General features: G+C 40.6%; 1 protein-coding gene across 13 annotated transcripts in view; it reads right to left on the bottom strand.

The window, feature by feature from the left end:
• Positions 1–19,176, bottom strand: part of RGS6 (regulator of G protein signaling 6) — a 464,787-nt gene that overhangs the window by 421,519 nt on the left and 24,092 nt on the right. The window lies entirely within an intron of this gene.

Raw genomic sequence — 19,176 nt, 5'->3', positions numbered from 1 at the left:
CTCATTTACATACAGTTTGGGGCTGCCGTTTCACTACAACAGTGGAGTTAGACACTTCGAACAGAAACAGTACGTCCCACAGAGCCTAAATTATTCACTACCTGGCCCTTTACAGAAAAATATAGCCAAACCCTGACCTAAAGGAGCATTTACTAACATGGGAAAATCTTCTCGATCTATGAAGTGAAAAGAAGTTTCCCAATAGTAAGTATATTTGTCTCCATTTGTGTTAAAATAGGTATATAGAAAAAAATATGGGAGTAGGGACTTTAATAATTAATTATAACTCTCTGAATGTGTGTGGGGGGCATTATACATTTATTTCCTTCTTTGGTTTATCTATAATTTGATTTTTATAGTAAACATGAATCATGTCTGCAATAAAAATTAAGGAAAGAAACTAAGAAGAAATGGTTTTAATTGTGACATAGGAAGAAGATAAGTAACTCATTTAATAGTAAAACAAAATGGGAAGATAGTTTTAATTGGGGAGAGAACGACGGGTTCATATTCTTGTCCTTGTTTCTTCTCATTCTCTCCTACAGACAGGAACGTGGAAAACAGGGGCAGGGGGGAGAAAGAAGCAAGGAGAAGAATGTGATAGCAGAATTGTTTCATGACTTGGATGGCAGCCAGGCTCAATCATTCTTAAGATAAATGTTTGCAAAGCTTCGACACTACCAACCTATGCACCAAAGATGAGTTAACACCATCTACCCAGCGTAAGAAGTCATGTGGCACCAAATCTCATCTGGGAAAGAAAAGAGGGTATGTTTCAGGAATGCTTAATCAATGGTTCCATCAACCAAACATGAATTTATTGCCCACCTGATGCCAAACATGTACAATATCACAGGGAAACAGACACGAATTGTAACACGCACAAAAATAAAAACATTTACATGGCATGGAGGGGTGAGTGATAATTCTTGTCAAAGGGAATCAAGTTTGGATTTTTATTCAGATGCTAACTGGGTGAGTTATGTTATACCAACCACTGGACCCCAAAGAGAGAACAGTTTCAGAAGGGCAAACAAGGAGTTATGTTTCAACGGTTGAGTTAGCAGTAAATGAAGATTCAGAGATGCGCTTTTGGCAGCTAGATGTAGGCATTTAGAGTTTGGAGAGGGGGCAGTGATTTGGAAAATCCCCAAGTCAGTGTATAGAGAGCAAAACTTGCTCCTGGACAGCACTCCTAAGAAGAGGGAGTCAAGGATTCATAGGTGGGTGGAGGCTACTCCAGAGATGAAGACTGAGAAGGAATGTGTAGAAATCAGGGTGAAACCAGTGCACAGTGCTTATTTAAGGTGCTCAAGAACTCTCTCTTCCAGTATTTAAAATTTGCCTAAGATAGGCTGTTTTAATAAACTGTGCAGCTAGAAACAGCAGTTGTAATTAATGATGTATTTCCGTGTCCCAAAGAATACAAGGCTTCTTTGACAATGCCTTTCCCTACAATTGTCCAGCCTTTTTTGCTCAGCAGGACATGTGCATTATGCCCTTCCTCATTTGGAGCCATGTGGTAAGAGGAACATGAAGGGGAATCCATTTTTTTGGTTATGTTTTGTTTTGTTTGGGGCTGAAACATAAGCAACAGGTGTGGTGGTGAAGAAAAAGAGATTCAACAGGACCCTATATTTATCAAAGTCACAACTTTAAAGTAATGCCCCCAAACACCCAGGATGTGAAATTGATCTTTGGAGGTCAGCTGGTGACCACCATTAGGATACACCTAAATACGAAATGCCTGCCGGGTTGTCCAACCTTTTGGCGTCTCTGGGCCACCTTGGAAGAAGAAGAGTTGTCTTGGGCCACATATTAAATACATTGTGACATGTAATCACAAAAAATCTCATAATGTTTTAAGTAAATTTACAATTTTGCGTTGGGCTGCATTCATAGCCATCCTGGGATGCATGTGGCCCAGGGCCGCAGGTTGGACACCCCTGGCTAGCACAGTCCTCTGCTATGTTTGGTCATGTTTGAGGGACATGGCCTTAGGGCTGAAGGCCTGAAGTGATAGAAGTAGTGTACAGGACACCAGACCCCAGGTCAGAAGGTCTGGCTCTGCCACTCAAGGCTAGTTGACCCTAGACAAGTCTTTTAACCTTTCTGAGTCTCAGTTTCCTTATTTACAAAGTACAGAAAAATAATAGCTCAGAGCTTTCATGAATATAATATGAAAGTTATGAAGCGCTAGAAGGAACTAAAAATGGAATTTTATTTTTTTCTGAATTTATTAAAAAGTGTACTCAACATATAAAATTGCATACATTTAAAGAACACAACATGATGGTTTGATATACATATACACTGTGAAATATTTGCCACAATAAAGTTAGCCCGTGCATCACCTCATGTAGTTACGTGTGTGTGGCGAGAATGCTTAAGATCTGCTCTCTCAGCGACTTCCGAGCATACGATACAGCGTTATTAACTGTGATCACCACGTCACACATCAGATCCTCAGAACTTACTCAACTTAGACCTGGAAGGCTGGACCCTCTGACCAACATCTCCCCTTCCCCCCACTCCCCTCCCCTGGCAACCACTACTCTACTCTCTGGTTCTATGCGTTCAAATTTATTTCTCTTTTAGATTCCACATGTAAGTGAAATCATACATTATCTGTCTTTCTCTGTCAGGCTTATTGCATGTGGATAACGTCCTCCAGTTTCATCCATGTCAATGCAAATGGCAGGAGTTCCTCTGCTTTGGATGAATCATGTTGCCGTGTATACACATACCCATTGTCTTTATTCATTCATCCACGGGCAACGCCGCTTGTTTGCATATGTTGGTTATGGTGACTGCAAATCAAACCCACAATGGGACATCGCCTCACACCTGTTAGAATGGCTGTTACCAAAAAGACAAGAAATAACAAGTGCTGGTGAGGATCTGGAGAAAAGGGAATCCTATACACTGTCCGTGGAAGGGTAAGCTGGTATAAACATTATGAAAAGTACAACGAAAACTCCTCAAAAAGCTAAAATAGAAAACTACAATAAAATCCAGCAGTCTCAGTTCTGGGTACATATCGGAAGGAAACGAAGGTAGCACTTCAAAGAGATACCTGCACTCCCGTGTTTCCTGCAGCGTCGTTCAGAATGATGCGGATATAGGAACAACCCAAAGTGACGGAGGTAGTATCACTGAGTACTGTAACTCAGCGTTCAGAGCGGTTTCCTTATGAGGTCCTGAGAGCCCTTCTGGCCTAGAAAAAAGACTACGATTAAGCAGCTCCCCAGGTAGTTGGCCTGTTCCTTCCAGGAGGGTGTGGTCTGTGAAGAAGTGGCTGTGCACTTGCCGTGGAACCCCAGGCTTCCCCACTGTCCCCACGAGCAGTCACGTGTCAGAGCACTGGCCCAACGCCTGCATGAGGTGGGTCCTGGACCAGGTGGGTCCTGGACAAACGAGAGCCATTTGGACACCACATCTGAAATGTGGGTAGCTGGCACTTATCCTACCGAGGTATTTCAGAACATAGCTCAACACTTCCAGCAGCTCAATATGCTCTTTTTTAATTTAAAAAACAAACAACCAAATCCCAAAATATCTTCAGTAATGTACGGGAATAAACTCTGTGACCCTTCCGTAGAGGAAACATACTGTTGAGGCGGTAAAGGCAGGACTTGGATATTTAGAGCATGTGAATGTACCCCAGTTTGAGTTATCTTGTACACCCATTCTCCCATTGGCTCCTCCATCCGCTCCTAGAAATGAGTCAGCGCCATGAAGCACTGGGTCTTGCTTTCTATGGAAATATTGTCCCAACAAGTACGTCCACAGATGCTTTTTTAGTATCTTCCAAATCCGCAAGAGCAGAGCCTGCAAATGTCTCTATAGAGGGCCAATTAATTAGTATTTTAGGCTTTGCTAGTTATGTGGTCTCTCTCTGTGACAGTCACTCAACTCCTCCGTGGCAGTCACAAACAAGTGGCAACTGGCATGGCTGCGTTTCCATAAAACTGGACTTATGAACTCTGAAATTTGAATTTCGCACACTTTTCAAGTGTTGTAGAATACTGCTTCTCTTCTGATTTTTTTCCCAACCATTTCAAAATGTAAACACTGTCTGTAATTTGGGTGCCGTACAAAACCTGGCACGGGGGCAGACGAAGCCCAAGGGTGAGCAGTTTGCCAACCACTGTCCTAAACATACAACATATCAACCACAGAAGACAGCAGACGGCTTTTGATATTCCTGACCTCTCCTTCCTGGGAAGGCAGTGAAGTTAATGATACTCATAATTCCTTTCACATAGAAAAAGCTCACTCTATCCCCTCACTGACAGGTAGCCTTTTTCATCTGTTTCCTTGGCTAGCTCCTTGGAGGGGCTCATCTGCCTTGAGTCATTTTAGCATCCAGGGTCATGCTCTTCCTTGGCAGTTTTCCTGCCAACACTATCACTTGTGCACCTGTTATTGGCCATGATGTGTCACCAGCACATGAAAAATGGTAGAAAGAGAGGCCTCCAGAGAGTTAGCAAGCAGACTCACGTTCCTCTCTGGTGTAGGGAACTGCATTTGCCAGCACTGTCTTCATTGCTTAAAAAAAAAAAGAAGGCCATAATCTTCTACTGTACTGGCTGGCCAGCTATGAGGGCCATGTTTATTAATTATATTGCTCAATACCACAATTGTTGTATATTCTAAAATATAATGTAACTAGAGACAGTACAGTCCTATAAGGAAGCCACACTACATGGGGCTGCAATAAAAGAGACTTTCCTTCACTTATTTTGCATGTACCTGCTTGGTCATTTCCCCTCAGTGACAAGGCCCTGTTTGTGCCCCAAGCAGGGCCTAATATGGGCATGCAGAAAGGAGGGAAGGAAGGTTTTTAATGTAGACATCCATCCCCCATTCCTCACTTCCTGGTCACTGAAAGGCTCCTCTCTGCTGCCCTCAAATGGACTTCAGCCAATCCAAATGGATGTCCCAGACTTAATTTAGGTTTGCCACACATCTACACCCAGAACACTGAAAGGAAAACCAATCCTTCAGCACGTTTTCTCCCTAGCTATGAAAAAAAAGGTAAAACTTCAAAATTATTTTCCCTTCCCTTTTCTACGATAAACATTGTAATAGACAGAATAAATACAGAATACCTTCCCCCACCAAAGATGTCCATATCCTAATCCCCCAAACCTGTGAATATGCCGCCTTCTGCAGCAAAAGGGATTTTGCAAGGGTCGTTAAAGTGAGGATTGTGAGGTGGGGACATCATGCTGCGTTATCTGGGCAGTTTCCGTGTAATCCCAAGTTCCAATGAGAGGGAGGCAGGAGGGTGAAAGTCAGAGAAAGAGATGTGTTGGCCGAAGCAGAGGTAGGAGTGATGCAAGGTCATGTGTCAAGGAACCTGGGAAACTTCTAGAAGCTGGAGAAAGGTAGGAAATGTATTCTCCCCTAGAGCCTTCAGAAGGAAGGCAGCCTTATCAAATCATTTTAGACTTCTGACCTCCAGAGCTGTAAGAGAATTTTGTTTGTATTGAGCCACTAGTTTTGTGGTCATTTGTTACAGCGGCCACAGGAAACTAATACAGGCAGCGACTAAAAATGTTACAGAGAAAGTGTAGTTTCTAACAAGTCAGCCACTCGATCTGATGATACCTAACTCTGTAGAATGAAAGGAAAGTTCTACTCTTCTCTTGCTTAAGGTCCCTAAATTCCAGAACTACTGAACATTTAAATAAAATGAGATATGAAACAGAAGATTGAAAGGGGTGAGTGGGCAGCTAGAGAATGCTAGAGTCATATACAAAAAGCATTACCCCAGAGGACTGCAAAGGATGAGATAGAAATGGAATGTGACTTATTTATAGCAAAGCCTGCCTCCCATCTCAAGTGTGTGACAGAAGAGCTGTTTTAAAGTTTTATTCCTCAAACTTGGCTACAGAACTTGGCTGCTTCTCAGAACTGTGCTTTTGTATTCAGCTTTAAAATATAAGGAGCAACCCCATGGTTAAACTGCAGGGAGAAGTGGCTGCAGGCAGGAAAAGTGCCGTGGGGAGTGGGAAGAGATTGAAATGTTATTCTGATTTAGTTAGTTGCTGGAGAAAAACAAATAAAGAATGAAATAGCCAATGGCTTAGAGAGATTCCAAGTTGAAAATTTCTGAACACCCCAGCATTGAGACTCTTCAGGTAAAGGTGACCCTGCAAGGCTAGTCAGACTCTAGGATGGGGATCTCGTTCAGAGGTAGGTAGTAAGGAGCACACTGGCCCCAATTATTAGAAAACCCTTCGCTCTCATCCTGTAGTTTCATGACACTGAGTTTTAACAATCACCCAGGGAAGCCCAGCCTATGCAGAAAAAAAAATTGACCTTCTAGAACACAATGTATATCAGGAATTGTGACATAGTTCATGCCTTTTGACCTAGGAATTCTAACTTTTGCTATTAATAAGAAATAAGAGACTGAATACTTAAATTATGGTATGTTATCCACTTAGTATATTCCATAACCTTTGAAACAATGATTATGATGATATGTTATGGCTCAGATTAATGCTTAGGACATGCCAGGGAAACGTAAAATACATACATAAAGTACATACACTATGGTTACCCACTAGGATAGCATATTATATATTATATGTTAGTTAGATATCATATTTTTATATGCACAGTATATTACTGATAAGAATTAAAGGATTGGGAGGAAATAGACAAATGTTAACTGTAGTCATATTTTGTGGTAGGAATACAAGACATTTTTTCTATAGTTCGTACTGTGATTCTTTAGAATTGAATTATTACTTTTAAAATAGAAAACAATTATTTTTCAAAGAGAAGGAAGAATGAAGATCAGTTGGCAGAAAGCTCAGCTTTACCAATATTTTACCATCTGAGTTTCATTAACAAGAATTTTTGTTTTCTTCCTTCAGGGTTTCCATAGGAAGAAGGAGGATATTATTACATCAGGTATAACTCCTAAATTTAGTAACACGATATGTTTCCTACACGTCCTATGCTTTCTGTCATCGCACCTTTGGCCATACAACTTCCATCACCTAAAATTATTTCTAAGCTCTTTTCTACTAAGCCAAATCTTACCCTTTCTTAAAGACAAAATTCATTTCTTTTCCAATTTCTCCCTCCTCTGTAAGCCCACCCTGTCCACACCAACTCTCTTGTCATTAATTACAAACAGCCTGAGAGTGCTTTTGTTTATCTTTTTTTGACATAATTCACTTTTTAAATTTTTAAAAATTTTTATTGTTATTCAATTACAGTTGTCTGCATTTTCTCCCCAATTCATTTTTTAAAAAAACCCACCAGCTTTAACATAAAGCAAACCAGATTCAAACCCCAACACCAGTTATGTACTTCTTCTGACCCTCAGTTTCCTCATGTGTAACAGAGTGACCACCAGCTACCTAACAAGACATGCTGACGATTAAATGATTCAGTGTATGTACAGCACCCAGCACAGTATCTGGTATACAGCTGGTAGCTAACAAATGTTTTTTCTCTTGCTCAGTCTTGTACCATTCTTGGTCTCCCCAACTAGACTGCAAAGTTGTCTAGGACAGGGACTGTGTGCTATGCCACTTTTTATTCCCCATACAACAGTGGGTAGGGAATGAAGTACAGCACCCTGCCAGTGCCAGAGCAAAGGCTCAACAAATACACTATGTGTTGATGTGTTTTTTGCAAGGAACACTAAGCTTCAGGCAGAGACAAATTAGAAACTGCAGTGGGTTAAATTCTATTCCCCAAAATGTACAGTATGCTGTAGTCTACTCCCTGGTACCTGTGGTGTGATCTCATTTGGAAAGGAGGTCTTTGCAGATGTAATGAGTTACGTGAAGATGAGATCTGAATTGGACTGGATTCAAGTAGATCCTAAATCCATTGACTAGTATCTGTTGAAGACCATCAGCTGAGAATCAGAAGGATCTTGGGTCCTTGATGAGCCTGTTGAGCAACTGGATCAACCACCCCATGTTCTTGACTTCTGGTTGTGAAGGGAGCCATGCCTTCAATTGCTTGAGCCCTTTTGAGATTGGTCCAAAACTTATAGTCCCAAACATTCTAATGGATATGTGGAATAATAATACTACCCTCAATGTTGGAGGGAGAACTCATTAAGATAAAATGTATGTAGTAAGCATTCAATAAATTAATTTCTTTACAAAAAAAGGGCCATGTGACTCCAGAAGCAGAAGGCCACGTGAGGATGGGAGCAAAGACTGGAGGGCTGCAGCTATAAGCCAAGGAACACCAAGGATAAGCGATAGCCACAAGACGCTAGGAAGAAGCAAGGAAGGGTTCTTCCTTAGAGCACTGAAAGGTGCATGGCCATGCTGATACCTTGATTTCATACATTCAGCTTCCTCAACTATAACAGAATAAACTTCTATTATTTTAAGCCATGCAGTTTGTGGTAATTTGTTATAACAAACCTAGGAAACTAATACGATATTGTTCAGAAGTGTCATACAGACTGTTCTCCAGGTCTTTGGAGACAGGTAAGGTTTCCTCTAGTAAAAGCTTCTTTTCGGGCCCATTTCATATCAGAGTTATTTACCTGATATGCTCCCCCTTTCTAGAGTTCTGAAGAACTAGGTTGGTGTGAACAAACGTCATTCTGATTCCGTGGTAACATTACATTTGAGTGTCGTCCTCCTATTACTACTTCTCCAGTGACTGGCTCCACCACCCGCCCAGCTACCCAGGCCTGAATTCTGCTCATCAGCCTTGAATCCTTCTCTCTCACCTCCCATGTCAATTCTACTTCCTAAATATATTGAAAGTTTCTCTCATCTTTCTTCATCTCTACCACTACCACCATCCTACACCAATAAACCACCCAGGAAATCTCTTTTCTAAAACAATTTAAGAGCAAAGTGAGGCTATAGAGACAAATCCATCTTCTTTCAAAGCCAGTGTTCTGATTTTCTCTTGCAGCAATGGCTGACTAAATGTTTCAGAGTAACCCTCCTGTTGAGAGTAACTAGAAAGGCTGAAAATGGTTTTTTAAATATGTTTGAAGGCATTAAAGAGCTATCAAGAGACAAAGAACTTTGAGGCCAAGATCTGAAAGAAAAAAGACAGTTAAGAAGGTGAGGCTAGCAATTGGAGCTGCTTTTCCTCTTAAGGTCACTGCCAAAATCTTAAGCAAAAGACACAACTGAGTAGCTGATCAGTTCTTTTTCAACTCACGGAGCTTAAGAGACAAAAATAAGGAGATGGAGTGAACATCCAGGGTTTTGGTTGGGATCGGAAGAGCTCACTTCCGAGTGTAAAGGTGATCTAGAAATATACTAGCCCTAACAAGAACTAAAATCCGGCTGCATGTAATCTCTGTATCTAATTAGATTAAAGTGATCTGCCCCTAGCCTAACTGACTGACAGAAAAGAAAGAAACAAAACCCAAGTATGGAAAGAAAATAACTGGCAACCTAGAATTCTGTATCTAGAAAAAACACCCTTCAAAAAATTAAGATGAAACAAAGACATTTTTAGACAAACCTAAACCAAGAAAATTTATCTCCAATAGACCTGCACTAAAGAAAATACGAAAGGGCCCTGGCTGGGGTGGTTCAGTGAATTGAGTGCCAGCCTGCTATCGAAAGGTTGCCAGTTGGATTCCCAGTCAGGGCACATGCCTGGGTTGCGGGCCAGGTCCCCAGGAGGGGGTGAGCAAGAGGCAACCACACATAGATGTTTCTCTTCCTCTCTTTCTCCCTCTCTTCCCCTCTGCCTAAAAATAAATAAATAAAATCTTTTTTAAAAATTTAAAAAAAAATACTAAAGGTATTGTAGTTCTTCAGACAAAAGAAAAATGATACCAGATGGAAGCACAGAGATTCAGAAAACAACAAAGAGCAATGAAACAATAATTTTAGTAAATACATACAACCATTATATTTAGTAAATAAAACAAAAAATATTAAAGATTTTATTTGTTTATTTTTAAAGGGAGGGAGAAAAAAAGGGAGAAAAACATCGATGTGGGAAAGAAACATCGACGTGGGAGAGAAACATTAATCGGTTGCCTCCCGTACGTGCCCTGACCAGGGACCAAATCCGCAACCCAGGCATGTACCCTGACTGGGAATCAAACCAGCGACCTTTCCCTTGGCAGGATGGTGCCCAACCAACTGAGCCACACTGGTCAGGGCTAAAACAAAATTTTATAAAACAAAAATGGTAAAGTCTTAGAGGGTCTTAAAATAAACAATGTTCAATATGACCATATATCAGGATGTCAGTCACCACCTTCTTTTCAAGATAATTAGGTCCACCAACACAGAAATCCAGAACCTCGCGGTGGGGTCATCCAAACATGAATCCTATCCCACTACAATTATTGAACTAATTCCCTTTCAACAGATACTCAATTTATTTCCATCTCTGTGTGTCACTCACCACAGAGGCATGAACATTCTTTTGGAGTAGATGAATATTTACACCTGTATTTCTACATTTGTATATATTTTTTCATTCCCTTATTGTAGTAACTTTTTAGAAGTGGAAATGCTGACAAAAAATCTGTCCGTTTCAAGTTTTGATTTGTATTGGCAAGCTAACAGATTTTTAAAATATAATACTCCTACCCCCCAATGATTTTAACACGTTCATTGTCCAGTCACCGATATTATTAGCTTTTAGTCTTTCTTGTTCAAACTCCTCAGAATGGAGAACTTGCTCCGTTCATGTTCTCTGTAGTGTAAGGATACAGGAGTGTCAGTAGCAAAATGTAAAATCTTAGACTCTGATATAAAATGAAAAAAAAAAAAAAAGAAATGAAGCCTTAAACACACCAAAGGCTTTTCAAATTAGAAAGTTATACTCATGGAAATGCATCATAAAACCACACTGAGCTATTCCCCGCACTAAAAATAGCATCCCTTTCGTCTGCGGACACTGATACCACTGGTCTCAGACTTGCCCGTTCTCCTGTGTCCTGCCAACAAAGATAATGTGATGGGGAGTTTTTCCTTTGGCCAAGTTAATCCTTGGGGAAGAGGAAAACAACAATTTTTCCTACAGCAATAAAAAACCTTCAAAATATTTAATGAAAGGAATCTTAAAATGCATATTGAAAAATTAAATTAGTTACCCAGAACACTCTCTAAAGTTTGTCTTGAGAATTTTATTTGATGTTAAAAAAAGAGAAGAATAAAAGAAAAACCTAAATGGTCAAGACCAAAATTTTAAACACTTACTTTAAACATACTGCGTTACTTGTTTTTAAAACTTTGCTTGGGTTACTTATTTAAAGAAAACCATAAAGAAAGCAAATAAGCAAAGGAGGCTATGAAAGAATAAACAGATAATAAAATGTTCATTTCTTGAGTTAATAAAAGACCTACAATGTTAGAACTGGAAGTACTTCTGAGATCACCCAACCTAGCTGACCTCTCACTTTGCAAATGACAGAACTGGACTTAACCTTGAAACATGGAAACAACTTGTGCACAGCTAAAAGTGAACTAGTGGTGCAGCCACAATAAATACCCAGATACCCTGGCCCGGTTACATACTCTTTCCCTGACACTCTTGATTTATCTACATACAAGCAAAAGAGGGGCAGGCGATCCAGTTCCATAGTTAGAATCTGGCTCAGAAATCACATTGGTCCCAAGAGACCTTTAACAAACAGCTCCTAGGTACAACCTAGTAAAAAGACCCTTCCTCATTCCTTCTTATTACCTTCGGATCCTCCCTGTGTCGCATCAGTGACCGAATCCTGGTGATTTTAGTACCTTAAACTGTCTCTCAAACACATCCCTTCTATTGCACATTAACCACTGTCACTGGCTTGGACATCATTTTTTCCTCACCTGAGTTCCTGTAAAATCACTAAACTATCCTCTACCTACGATCCTATCATTTCTCTCCCTCCACAAGCCTATTCTCCATCTTAATGGCTTGCCTTTTCAAATCCTTTCCTGGAGAATTTCCTTATGAAGAAAAACGGTCTCAATGGTTACCCTTTGTTTTGGGGATACCTGCCTGAGTCAGAGCCTTATCAGTAAACAGAGGGCACACACAACATGGGACAATTCGAGGAAGAATTATTTCATTAAGGACCAAGTATAAAGGTTCAGGAGAACCGTAAGGGAGCACTCGGGAAGCTCTGACATGAGGAAGCACAGCTGTGTGGTCCATGGCTTCTAAGGGGCCCACAGAGATCCCTACCCCCTGTACTCCTGTCCTTGCAGAAACCCTCCCCTAGTGATGGACTTGCTCCTAATGAAAGGATGAGATGCTATGTCCAACATCAGCTTATAAAATAGTGAGACTCCCACTACCAATCCCCACCCCTCTGGCTCCTCTCCCTGGCCCGAGCTGATGAAACAAGCTTGTTGTGAGCTGCCCTAGGGGGAGGCACACATGGCAAGGAATTGAGAGTGGGCTCTGACCAACAGCCAGTGAGGAACTGAGGCCGTCCTTCCAACAGCACTCAAGGAACTGAATCCAGCCAACAACCACATGCGTGAGCTTGGAATTGGACCTTTTCCCCAACTGAGGCTTCAGCTGAATCTGCAATCTCAGGCCACATCTTCATCGTGACTTCATGAGAGACCCTAACCCAGAGGACCCACCTAATCTGCACTAGGATCACTGACCCACAGAAACCATGACATATAAATGTGTGTAGGCCACTCAGTTTGGGGGTAAATTGCTACAGATAGATAGGTAACTAACAGAAACTGGAACGACCTCAAGGCCCAAAAGCATGAGTGGAGGAAAGGGGTGTCAGAACCCAGAAGAGGAGAGTATCTACCTTGAGAGGAACAATGACCTTCAGTCAAGGGACACAGCCAGTGCAAGACCTTGTCAAGAAGGAGTTAGGGGAAGAAATACCCTTTGCTCTTCTTCCCCCCTCCCATCTCTTCCCAGGCTTCTACTGGCCAAATTCAACTGAAAGTCAGAGGTCACAGAAGCTGGGTAGGTGTCCACATGCAAGCAGCACACAGAGAAGTTGAGCAACGTTGTGGAGGTGAGAAGGGAAGACACCTGCACAACCTCCAAACTCTTTGCATGATGTATAAGGGTTTCATGATCTGTCCCTAATCTACCCATCCAGGTCTATTTCTCAGCCCTTCATCCGGAAACGTAGCTTCCTGAACAGCCACTTAACGTTTCCAGAACTCGGTTTAAAACATCACGACGCTGTCCCTTTACATGCACTGGTCCTTCTGCTTCCTACAGTTTTTCTTCCCTTCTCTGCCAGGTTAATTCTAATGATATTTCAAGAATTTTTAAAGCAGGTGCCAAAGCCTCTGTCTTCTATGACACCATCATTCTCTCTCTTGATATGGACCTCATGACCTTTCTATCTCCCCCCAGACCCTTCAGCTGGCCTCCTCGAGTACTGCAGTTGTCTAGTTACCCATCTCTGCCCCACTGGCCTGTGGGTTCATTCAGGGAATAGCCCCCGTCTTGCATTCCTAGCATCTTCCAGTGTCTGACACACAAAGGACAACACACATTTGCTGATTAGTTTCTAATTTTCATCACGCCATGGGCACCAGCGCCTGCAGGTTCCCTGACTCAGTTGTGCTGGCCTCTACAACTGCCTTGTGTGAATTCCAGAATAACGCCCTATTCCCAGCCTTCTCCCCACCCTTGCCTCCTCCTAGCTAGATTTTTCCCTTCTTGGTGCGGACCACCGCCGGTGTAACTAAAATAGTGCTACGTTTACTTTCTGGAAGGATGCCTAACCCATTTTCTGTCCAGGACGTCAAGGGTCCTGGATCACTAGGGAAAAGTGACCTTGGGGTACCAGAGCAGCACAAAGGTAAGAACCAACTTCTAGCAGAAAAGGCATTAATCAACAGAAGCTAGCAATGGCACGCTATTTCACAATCCCTTTGATATCCAGGAATATTGGGTTTTCTTCTTCTTGTAAAACTCCTAATCCATCCATGACACCATGTATTACTGACAATGTCCAGTGCTGCTGTTTAAACATTGCTGCTGCTCTCCGTCTAACACAAAATCAGCACAGCAAAATGATAACCGAACAAATACCTTAAATGTTGTTAGCAAACCAAACACGACACCACCAAGAAGGTACCTTAACTGTTGAATGTTAAATTATTACAACTAAAATTTTTTTTCTTCTGATGTCTGATTACATTGTGTTTGATGTCAATCCAATTTGGGTTACCTAGAAATGTCTAAAATATTTCCAAAAGAAAAGTTCAAAAGACGTACACATAGTCTCACAATATTGTTTTGACATCAGGGAAGTTATCGACTTCTAAAAGATTAAAAAGTTACAGAATGAAAACGGAAATCACTGCAGAAAGGTATTTGTACATTATTTACTCTAAGTCCCTCACTTTACAGAGGAGAAAATGAAGCCAAAGTAACATTTTATTTATTAATTTGATGATAAGTGCACACGGTTCATTTTATTATGCTTCTTTCCACCTACATGAACACTGAATATATTACTTCCGTTGTGTGTAAGAAGTGGCATAATTGAGAAGGAAAAAAAGAAAGAGGAAAGGAAGAAGGCAAAATAAGACACAGACCAAGAAGAGAAGGTTCCCTATCCAGAGAGCCAGTAGGCATGGGAGCTGGGACCAGATACCCAGAGCTCTCAGCTCCCTGTCTGGCATCTTCCACCTCCTGACCCAAGCCTGGGTCACATTAAGCTACAATTTTCTCTGTCCGCCTACCATCTCATACCCCTGAGTTCTACCAAATCAAATTACTAGTCTAGTTGGCAGTGTGTCAGGAGACATTGTTAACACCACTAGGGAACCAAACAAAATCAGAAAGTAACCTACTCAAAACAATTTTCCAGTTATAAAAGAAAGTACACGTTTCAGAAAGTCTTTATGCAGGAAACAAGAGTACGGCAAGAAGAATGAAGGTTTAAGCATTACAATGTTCAGTGGTAACCCAAGTCAATTCTCCAAGAATAAGCACAAAAACAAAAGATCTGCTGCAGAGTATTTGCACTTATTTAATTTCACCAATGTCTGTTGAGCCACAACAATGCGGTAATGGTTGTTTGCAGTTGACACTATGGTGGTAAAAAAAAGATTTTAATGAGGGGAGGGGGGAGGCAAGTAGGCCGCCAGCTGCCTGGACATAATCACTGGGAAATTGCTGAGGAACTTTAAACAAGTTTCTCATCCTCTCCACACTGTAGTTTTCTCACCTATAAACTGATGTCCTACCTAGAAAATCTTTAAGATGAAGCTACCAAAATCCCTAATTTTTTGTGCATTTAAAAACTTTTTTTTATTGTTGTTCAATTACAGTTGTCCCTATTTTCCCCCCATTGCTCTCCCCTGCCCTGCCCAACCCCCGTCCCCACCTCCCACATTAAAATCCCTAACTTTAACTCTATGATAAGAGTCTGGTTCTTCTACATCTTGAGAGATGTACAAATAATTATGAAATCCAAAACCCACTTCAAAATGCCAACTTTCCCATTTCTTTGTAATGCATACCCCACCTGGATGTTGTAAAAGATACTAAATAAGTGTGTTTCAAACTTAGTTGGGTATCAGATTCTCCTGAAAACGTTTTATTTATTTATTTATTTTAGTGTGTCTATGAGGTTTGGCTTTTTTTTTTTTTCCTTAATCCCTTCACCTTTTTCACCCAGTCCTGCAACTCCCCTCCCCTCTGATAGCTGTCAGTCTGTTCTCTGTGAGTCTGGTTCTATTTCGTTAGTTTATTTTGTTCATTAGATTCCACATAAGAGTGAAATCACTTGTCTTTCTCTGACTGAATTATTTTATTTAGCATTATGTTCTCCAGGTCCATCCATGCTATCCCAAAGGGTAAGAGTTCTTCCTTCTTTATGGCCAAGTAGTATTCCATTGTGTAAACGTACCAAAGTTTTTTTATCCACTCATCTATTGGTGTGCACTTGGGCTGCTTCCATATCTTGGCTACTGTAAATAATGCTGCAATGAACATAAGGGTAAGTATATTCTTTTGAATTAGTGTTTTGGTTTTCTTTGAATATATTCCCAGAAGTGAAATCACTGGGTCATAATACAGCTCAAGTTTTAAATTTTTGCGGAGATGCCCACATTTTAAAACTCAGATACCTAGGACCCAGCTCAGATCTATCAAATAAAAATACTTTGAAGGATCAGCATTTTTATAATTTTCATAAATGATCTGATACACAGCCAGGTTCAAATATCATTACTACATTGATCAGTTCAATGACAAAGGATCTTTTCGACCCAGGAATATAAAGAAGGTTAGCAGGTCCAGGCAACTTAATGAATAATTAAGCTTTTCTTTTAAATAGATTTTTAATCGGGCCAATACGCTTTTCATACACACCTCCCATCTGAAATGAGAATATGAAGGATGAAAAACTAAATTAAAAAGTCTGTTCAAGTCAATAAATAAATCATGCCTTGGGAAAGTACAACTTCTTACAATTAGTGACATAGAAAACAAAAAGAAAATGAAGAGTATTCTGAAATGTGTGAACTTAGGAAACACACCCATCATTACTCATATGTCAGAAGGTTACCACCCTCAATGGCATTTGAAAGTCACACAACATTATGGACATAATCATCCTGCTTATTACCTGGAAGTCTATCCAAAAGCTCCATTTTTCTAGATGTGGCTTTTAAAATGTCAGCATCTAAACCAACACGGCATAGACCGAGCAAAAATTTCACACTGAAAACGTCTGACAAGAGAAAGAAACAACAAACGAGAGAAAGAAATCATAGATGAAATCACTATTTACACAGTGTTTTGAATGTAAACTTTTGTTGCAGATCTCCAAGTAAAGGTCTGGTTTCATAGCTACGACCTTGAACACATTGTTCCACAGAGGATGTCCACAGAAAATGTTTTGAATTGACTGTGGTTTCAAGGATCACTCTATCTACCCCTTGAGGACAGTGTCCTGCAGTAGGTATGTCTTGGCCTTGGCCAACAGCTAGTCTACAGCACTGAGAGCAGAGGAAACTAGGTGAACATTCTGTTGCCCCCACAACCATGGCTTAAGCAAGTCAGCCGAACTAGTTCTAAAGGGTTCCAGGTCCTGGACCCATACTGGGCAATGAGCGTGTCTCCTCTCTTTCTAATAGATTGAACATACCCAATGTCCCTTCTATAGCAATTAACTAACATGGCAAATAACGAACACATGCATACCCCTGCCCACAAATTCCTCATGAGGAAGCAAGATACATTTCCAATATAAAAAACAAATGACTAGTCGTCATTTCTCTAAAGAACGATAGCAATTCACAACTTTGTTTCTCAATTAACCCCCCCCCCAAAAAAAAAACAAGAGTTCCCTGCTACTGCCTAAGGCGTAAAAATCAAGTTCCCACAAACTTGTAGAAATTTTCCCCTTCACAATCACAGCAAACATTCCAGGGGAAAGGTGTTTGAATTGTATGACCTTTACATTTCCTATTAACCTTTAATAATCCATTGATTTGCAATCTCCTAAATAAACTAAATATATTTGTAATGTTTTCCTGTGTCTTCAAAAAGCTACTCGTTGTATGAACCTGCTTTAGTCACCTTATTAACAGCATCAACATTTATGCATTTTGTAATGTATTTCATCTCCAGTATCACTGTCTCTGCAAGCCCTAGAGATAAAAGAAAAAGAAGCATTCATGATGGACCACCCCCAGGCCAAGCAGGAGCTAAGATGCCTTACTTACTTGATCTAAATAAATCTTCACAATAACCTCACAAGGCACTATCCCTCCTCCTGAGTTATGTTTCTTTTTTATAAATGAAGAAACTAAGGCTGATGGAAGCTGAATAAGTGACTCAAGGTCACACCTCTAGAAGTGGCAGAGTTGCAGCTTCAACCCTGGTCTAACTCCAAACCCATGTTTCTACAGGCCAGGCCCAGGGTCTCCCAGTCTGAGGTGGATTAAGAAGGTAATGATGAACAAAAGTCTTTCTAATATTCTGTATCATTCACTAATTGGCTAGCCCCATTAAACTATTTTTTTTCTTTACCACAACTTAATAAACATCTCTCTTAGAAGAAGATCATCAAAGCATTCTCTTGCAAAGCAAAGAATTAAGGAATTTGATACTCAAAGCAGAAATAGTTTGAGAGTTCTATTTTTATGCAGAAAAGAGAAAAATTCATCATACTGATCATCCAGAAATATCTAGTTCAGCATTGCTCATATGATTAACAGAGATCGCACACAGTCACACAGAATACACAGAACCCAGCAGACAACTCAAATATTTAGTAAAATGAATGAACATTAATTCGTTTTCCTTAATATGTAATACAGTTAGTTTAAATTTTCACAAACATTGAAAAGTTATATAAGAAGACACAGTCATTTCCTTAAATTTGATATGTGCACAAATAAAAGTTGTGTGCTATATTTCCTTCCTTTAAAATGTATTCTCCCAAATGTCACTATTTGAATTAACAACATCAATGTCTTTCTATAACCCAAGGTCAAAAAACCCAGTCGTCTTTGATTCTCTGTTCACTTCCTAATTCCATATCCATCCGGTTTCCAAGTCATTTTTAATGCAGACTCTTTAGTCCCTCTGCTCAGTCCTGCTCAGTTCTGCAGGGCATGTCCCCTGCTAGATTAGTGTCCTCCCTGCCTTTCCCACAGACATGGAAATATCCCTTCTGGAGCTCCCAATCTACCCTGATATCAATGCATTTGCCACATGGGGGCAAGACTCATAACCCCAAAGAGCTGTTGACTTTACAACTCCCAGCATAAAAGTTCTCCATGATTAAATCGCCTGTGATTTCACATTCTAAAATCTGGCTCCATCCAGCCTCTCTTCCCAGAATCCTACCTCCACTTCTAGTAGTTCATCCTACACGCAAGCTAACCAGTTCTGGTTGCTGTTCATTTTCTCCAGCTCTTTGCCTTTGCAGAATACATCTCACCACCTGGAATGTTCTGTCCACATAAGCAACCTTATCCATCCTTTTAAAATTGAGTTCAAAGACCACTCCTCCACAAGCCCTTCCCTGACTTCTGAGGCCGGAAGTACTCATTCCCTCCTCTAAGATTATATAACAATCTACCTGCACTTCTCTTCTGGAAATGAACACTTGGACTCTATTACAGTTATCTGTGTACATCTTACATCTCTCACCAATGGTAAACATTGAACATAAACGTACCTGTGTATCTCCCATAGCATCTAGACCAGTTCTTATACATACTATGAGCTCGAAGAACGCTCGAA

Source organism: Desmodus rotundus, chromosome 7 (genome assembly GCF_022682495.2).
Source record: "Desmodus rotundus isolate HL8 chromosome 7, HLdesRot8A.1, whole genome shotgun sequence".
NCBI lineage: Eukaryota > Metazoa > Chordata > Mammalia > Chiroptera > Phyllostomidae > Desmodus > Desmodus rotundus.
This window is presented reverse-complemented; position numbering and strand designations above follow the sequence as displayed.